The sequence below is a fragment of the Rhamphochromis sp. 'chilingali' genome, assembly GCF_963969265.1.
Source record: "Rhamphochromis sp. 'chilingali' genome assembly, chromosome: 12".
NCBI lineage: Eukaryota > Metazoa > Chordata > Actinopteri > Cichliformes > Cichlidae > Rhamphochromis > Rhamphochromis sp. 'chilingali'.
In genome coordinates this window covers 18,817,184-18,823,309 of record NC_137939.1, presented here as the reverse complement: position 1 = coordinate 18,823,309, position 6,126 = coordinate 18,817,184, and the positions used below count along the sequence as shown (strand labels likewise).

General features: G+C 46.3%; 1 long non-coding RNA gene across 1 annotated transcript; it reads left to right on the top strand.

Annotated features, from left to right (window-relative positions):
- The first annotated feature begins 1,403 nt into the window (after window positions 1-1,403).
- Window positions 1,404-1,996, top strand: LOC308407286. Its single transcript, XR_013973652.1, has 3 exons — window positions 1,404-1,569; window positions 1,664-1,781; window positions 1,871-1,996. It is a non-coding gene; the product is annotated as an uncharacterized lncRNA (long non-coding RNA).
- Window positions 1,997-6,126: the final 4,130 nt, after the last annotated feature.

Below are 6,126 nucleotides of genomic sequence, written 5' to 3'. Positions count from 1 at the left end.
AGAGCCTGGTGCGCCAGGCGCAGCGGCAGGATCCGGACCCGGGTTCGGGCTCGACTGTTTGTTCCGGCGGCCGTGCGCGCGCGTGTTTTGCACTGGGTGCACGCGTCTCATTTTGCTTGTCATCCTGGCGTGCGTCGTACGGTTTCCCTGCTGCGGCACTTCTTTTGGTGGCCCGCTTTGGCGAGTGATGCCCGCGAGTATGTGCTGGCCTGTGACACTTGTGCGCGCAATAAGAGCCGTCACCTGGCCCCTCCCAGGTTGCTGCATCCCCTGCCTGTCCCTGGTCGACCTTGGTCGCATATTGCAGTTGACTTTGTTACCGGGTTGCCGCGTTCCACTGGTCACTCGGTGATCCTCACCATTGTGGACAGGTTCTCCAAGGCGGCGCATTTTGTCCCTTTGTCTAGACTTCCTTCTGCCCTGGAAACTGCTCGCGTGCTCGTGGATCACGTTTTTCGGTTACATGGAATTCCTTTGGACATTGTGTCGGACAGGGGGCCTCAGTTTGTTTCTCGGATGTGGAAGGCTTTTTGTACTGCTTTGGGGGTGGGGGTGAGCCTTTCCTCGGGCTATCACCCACAGTCTAATGGACAGACTGAAAGGGCCAATCAGCAGCTGGAGTCCGCCTTGCGCTGTGTGGCCTCCTCTGACCCCGCTTCCTGGAGTGGTCATCTTGCTTGGATTGAGTATGCTTATAACTCTCTCACCTCGGCAGCTACTGGGTTTTCTCCGTTTGAGGTCTGTTTGGGATATCAGCCGCCGTTGTTTCCTTCTCAGGAGGCGGAGATTGCGGTTCCGGCCGTGCGGGATCATCTACGTCGCAGTCGGAGGATTTGGCGCCGGACTAAGGCGGCGCTGCTCCGGACAGTGTCTCAGACTCGCCGGGCTGCTGATCGGAGGAGAACGCCTGCGCCTCAATTCACCGTGGGCCAACAGGTTTGGCTGTCCTCTGCAAATGTTCCTTTGAAGTGCGTGGCCAGGAAGCTTGCCCCTCGCTTCCTGGGTCCTTTCACCATCCAACGCATCATCAATCCTGTTTCTGTGAGGCTGCAACTACCGGCCTCCATGAGGATTCATCCTACGTTCCATGTTTCTCAACTGCAGCCAGTCTCTCGCAGCCCGCTGTGCCCACCCGTGGAACCTCCTCCGCCCGCCCGGGTGGTGGACGGGGGTCCTGTCTATTCGGTCCGGCGGCTGCTGGATGTGCGCCGTCGTGGCCGAGGTTTCCAGTTCCTGGTGGACTGGGAGGGGTATGGCCCGGAGGAGCGCTCCTGGGTCTCTAGGGCCTTCATTGTGGACCTGGCGCTTATTGTGGATTTTTACAGGAGGCATCCTGACAAGCCTGGAGGACCGCCGGGTGGCGTTCCTTGAGGGGGGGATACTGTTAGGAGGTGGTGGGTAGGTGTATTGTTGTTGTTTGGGTTTTGTTTTCCTTTTGGTTGTAGGTAGGCGAGGCGGGGCTTGATGGCATTCCAGCACACCTGCGACGCATCGGACGTCATCAGTGAGCAATTTTAGGGAGCAGAGTCACGGACGTCTGGTGTCGGAGTATTGTCGCTGTCACAAGTGGTAATGAGTCAGCACAGGCTGCATCTGTTGATTTTACGCTGTGGAGCTGTATGTTTTAAAGGATCCACGTTTCACCTGCTTCTCTTTGTCTTAGCCTGTTCCATCGCCTGCCCGCCTACCTAGGATTTTGTGTTGGCTATTGTGGATCCGCGACGGAGTGCTACGTACCATCAGGCGGCGATCACCGCAGCGGCTGTGGTTTGGGTGGTCAAGTAAGCTCTCCAACTCTCTCCGTCCACTTGTGTTTAACGTTCGGCTATCAACGGTACGCCATAAGCTGTGTTTTGTTCCCTGTTGTCAGGTAGCTCCGGTGCATCTGCTGCCTACCTGCATACTTCAGCTCCGTCTCATCTCCTCGGTGTTTATCTCCTGGCACATTTTTATCCATCACTGTATATAGCCCCTTCCCTTGTAAATATTCCCCCACTCGTGTATATATAAAGCTTGCATCACAAACTATTTTGCGTCCGTGTGTGTTTCTGCCACGTAATCCATCTGTGTAATCCAGCAGACCTAACAAACGCCACCCTATGGTGGTGGAGCAAGAGAGAGACTGCCCCTGCTGTCAGCACTGGCTGAAAGGTTTCTGTGTGTGCAGGCATCCTCCACCCCGTCTGAGAGGGTGTTCTCCACAGCTGGAGAGTCCAGAAAGATCACATAGCCTTCCTGACAAAGCAGATATGCTTATATTTCTGCAAAAGAATCTTTAATTCTCCATAGTTGATGAATTGCACAGTGCGCAGTTCCATTGGACTTGAGCTGATTGTATTTTTTGCTGGCTGGTATAGTTTTATTTTTGAGTGTTTAGCTCATATATACTTTTAAAAATGAGAGTGTAAATGTTACTGGACATTCTTGTATAACAGCCACAGAATAATTTATGTTATACTTTGTTATTGCTACAGAAGAATAATTATTTTACTATTATTTTACATTTACAACTTTTTTTCTGGGGACCTCGTGGCACCCCATCGAGGAGCCATAGGCTGTGGACCTCTTAAGATCTCACTGTTGGGTTTGTAAGGTCATGTTACTCATAAATTTCTATCTTGTTCAAAGATAAGATATAAAACAAAATTCCAAGCTAATCGACCTGTGTGTTCTCCTTTTTTAAAAATAAGAATCGATAAAGAATCAAATTGTTAAACAGAATGGAAAATGGAATCGGAATCATGAAAATCTTATCAATTCCCATCCCTACTTGTGGCCATAGCTCAATGCAGCAGCTTCGGCAATGGAAGTGCTGAACATGGTCTATTTGGACTCAGTGTCCAAAGTCTCCCTCAGAATGCTGTTGAAGCTCTGCCGGAGGTGTGAGTTAAAGATCTTGTGGACCAGGGCCTCTGCCAGGTGTTCTTAGTGCATCCTTAATATAATTAATAACTTACCACCAGGTGGTGATCAGTTGGGGGCAAGGAATGCTGTTTGTATAGTCACTCATTAAGACCATGTTGAACACTAATTAAACGCTAACTGTTAATTCTCTCCTCCCTGTCAGCATTGTAGTTGTAAGAGCAGTACCAAAGCTTTGGTTTCCTTCTCCTGCAGTACAGTGTCATTTCACTGAGACCCAACATTTTAGGACATATTTCTTGCATATTTCATTATGGCAGAATGCACAAGCACATACATTGTTGTTGCTATCATGGTGCTTTCTGTCTGGTTTGCCCTTTTGTATAACTACTCAATTTGCATTTAAATTTAGATTTTATTGAATAAAAAAAACAAAAAAACAAAAACATCATCATGCCATGCTTTCACTTTCAGAAACATTATTCATCAATAACTATAGAATGCCAGCATCACTTTTTGTTTTATTGCTTTATCTTGCTTGTTCTCTCATGACCTGGGTGGCCAAGACAGGGAAGAGGACACAGGAAAGAGGATGCAGACACCACACTGAGCCTCGTAGGCACAGTGAACACAAGATTTTATTTTGGCATGCGAGGGTGACACACAGGGATTAATTGTAAAACACTAAACATGAACTAAAGGTGAGAGGAAAGAAACCTAACCTCTGGAGTTGGTCAAACTGAAATACTTGCGCAATACTACAAACCTAAGAAACTGAGAATTAACTCATTCTATGGCAGGCAAGAAACTCAGAGTTATTAGATACAACACTAGTGAATTACTATGGGACACTATGAACAAAAACAGAAATATGAAGCACTAACTATACTAGAAGAATCTCAGCAATTCACTAAACAGTCACAAAACATGAAACAAGAGTCACACTACAAGTGCGGTAAGAGAGCCCACAGGAAAAAGTCTGTTTAGCTGGCTGGAGAGGCAGCCAGGGAACCCGACACTGGGTATTTTCCAGAACAGGCACCCTAAGTTGCAGGGCAGGTGGAGGATTACGGAGCTACGCTCACAAAGTCATTTTACAGGTGGAGGCGAGGCTTGGGGGAAGTAAGGTCTGTGTGATGCTAAACCAGTCCAGATTAACTAACTGTGGAAAACTGGACAGGGAGGCAGACAGGTGAGTAAATGCCGGAAACAGCGAGCAGACCAGCAGCTGCGTGTAGGGAAGGTAAATGACAGCGGGATCCATCCGTGAGGCTGATATGAATAGAAAGACAAGATTAGCTCAAAAACTACTATGACGATAAGTATTTAACTGTGGCTTTCAGTAACAAGGGTTAGCTGACGTTCCGGCAAGGAATGTTTGTGAGTCTTAAAAGTCTGTCTGCTGATTACTCACAGGTGGAGCAAAGACAGGAGGTGTGGCAACTCTGCCCAGTGGTGGACTCACTGGCACGGTGGAAAACCCAGCACTCACCTGGACTAGGACATGTTCAATGTGTACAACCTCTGTTATATTTATAGAAACCCTAATCGTGCATGGATATATGTGTAAAAAAAAGTGAATGAATTTCCATTAGCTGCTCATCACTGTGTTTGATGTGGAGTTCCGGGAAGAGAAGAACATGCTCCACTCTGAGCTTCTGCAAGGCGCCAAGAACTTTTTGAATTTTCTTCACCTCTGAAGACTAGTCAAGGGAGATGAGGACCCTGTTACCTTTGTAGGTGAGTTGCTGGGTTTTTGACAGATGCAGTATTAATTCCCTATTTAGCGTGAACTAGTAAGGACCCAAGACGAGTGGTGAAGTTCATTTTATTATGTCTTTCACAAGTGTTATTGTTGATTTCCCCTGGTAGCTTTGCCAGATCCTACGCCGCACTCCTCGTGACCGGTGGACTTCCTTATTGCAACTGACTCTGGTTTTCTCATCATCCTCGTTCTTCTCAATCTGAATGTGACCTTTAATACAATTTCTCACTCTATCCTCTTTGTATCCTGTAGACTTGTATCCATTGGCATTAGTCATAACCAGTGTTAGGACTAACGCATTATTAAGTAACGCGTTACAGTAACTACGTTATTATTGTGGTAACGAGCATGGTAACTAGTTATTATGCCAAAACCAGGAACGCGTTACTCGTTACTGGGATTTAAATAGGCTCATTATTCGTTACTTCGTGTGGTGGCTATCGCGGAGTTTCCACAGATTCAATAACATTAGCAAGTGGTGGAGGCCAGCAGGTGGATGAAGGAAAAGGGAGGCAGGAGGAGCAGAGACCCGAAGCGGCCGCCAGTCCGAGTATCAGGTGAACTGAACTTCAGGTAAGAAGTTATGACCTGCAGTCTGAGTCAGATATAAACAAAGTTTAGGTGGAGTTTATTATCGTTGTGCTGACTTTTTCGTACTGCGTACTAGCTAGCATGACGGAGTTTCTATACAGCTGGGTGGGTGCTATGTTACTGATGTTGAACTTTATTTTGTTCATATGGTTAATTATTAGATTTGCCAACTGTCCCGTAAAAAACAGAATCGTCTTGCATTCAGAGAAAATATTACGCGTTTCGTATTGAGGCAAAAAGGAACATTTTGTCCCGTACTTCAGCTACAATGAAAAAGAGACAAAGCTGGAGTTATTCTGTGTTTATGCTGCACAGCTGCCTCTTCTTCTCTCATCCTCTCCCCTCCCTCTCCTGTTTCTACTTCAATCATGAAACTGATCAGTGATCAGCTGATTGGCTTTTCTCTCTTGTTTATTAATCGCCCACTTTGTGCCAGAAAGAGGAAACCAGCGGATGTCGCGCTAACGTTTAAGCTTGATCAGCTGATGTTAGAATTTATTTAATATTACTTTCTAGTATCAGCTGATGTTTGTTGAACAGGTGATGGAGAAACAGGTTTACCTTTTAGGTGACATGAATGAGTTGAAGGGAAGTTATGAACTGTTTCTGAGAGACAAATAACACCAGGATCCTTTTCTAAGTAGCCAACAGCTTGTAACTGTGCAGGGGCGGGTCTAGCAAAGTTTTGTCAGGGGCCCAGGTGGGGCATTAACAGGGAGAGGGGGGCACAAAGAAATACTTTTCTTTCTTATTCTCATTTAAAATGTCTAGCTTTTAAAAAAATAATTATCTGAGTCTTACAACAAACAATTGATTGATTGATACATATATACCATCAGAACAGTGTACATCACTGTCACAACAGTGTTTGTTTTCATTCAAAGTCTGTATGATTTTTCCTATAATGG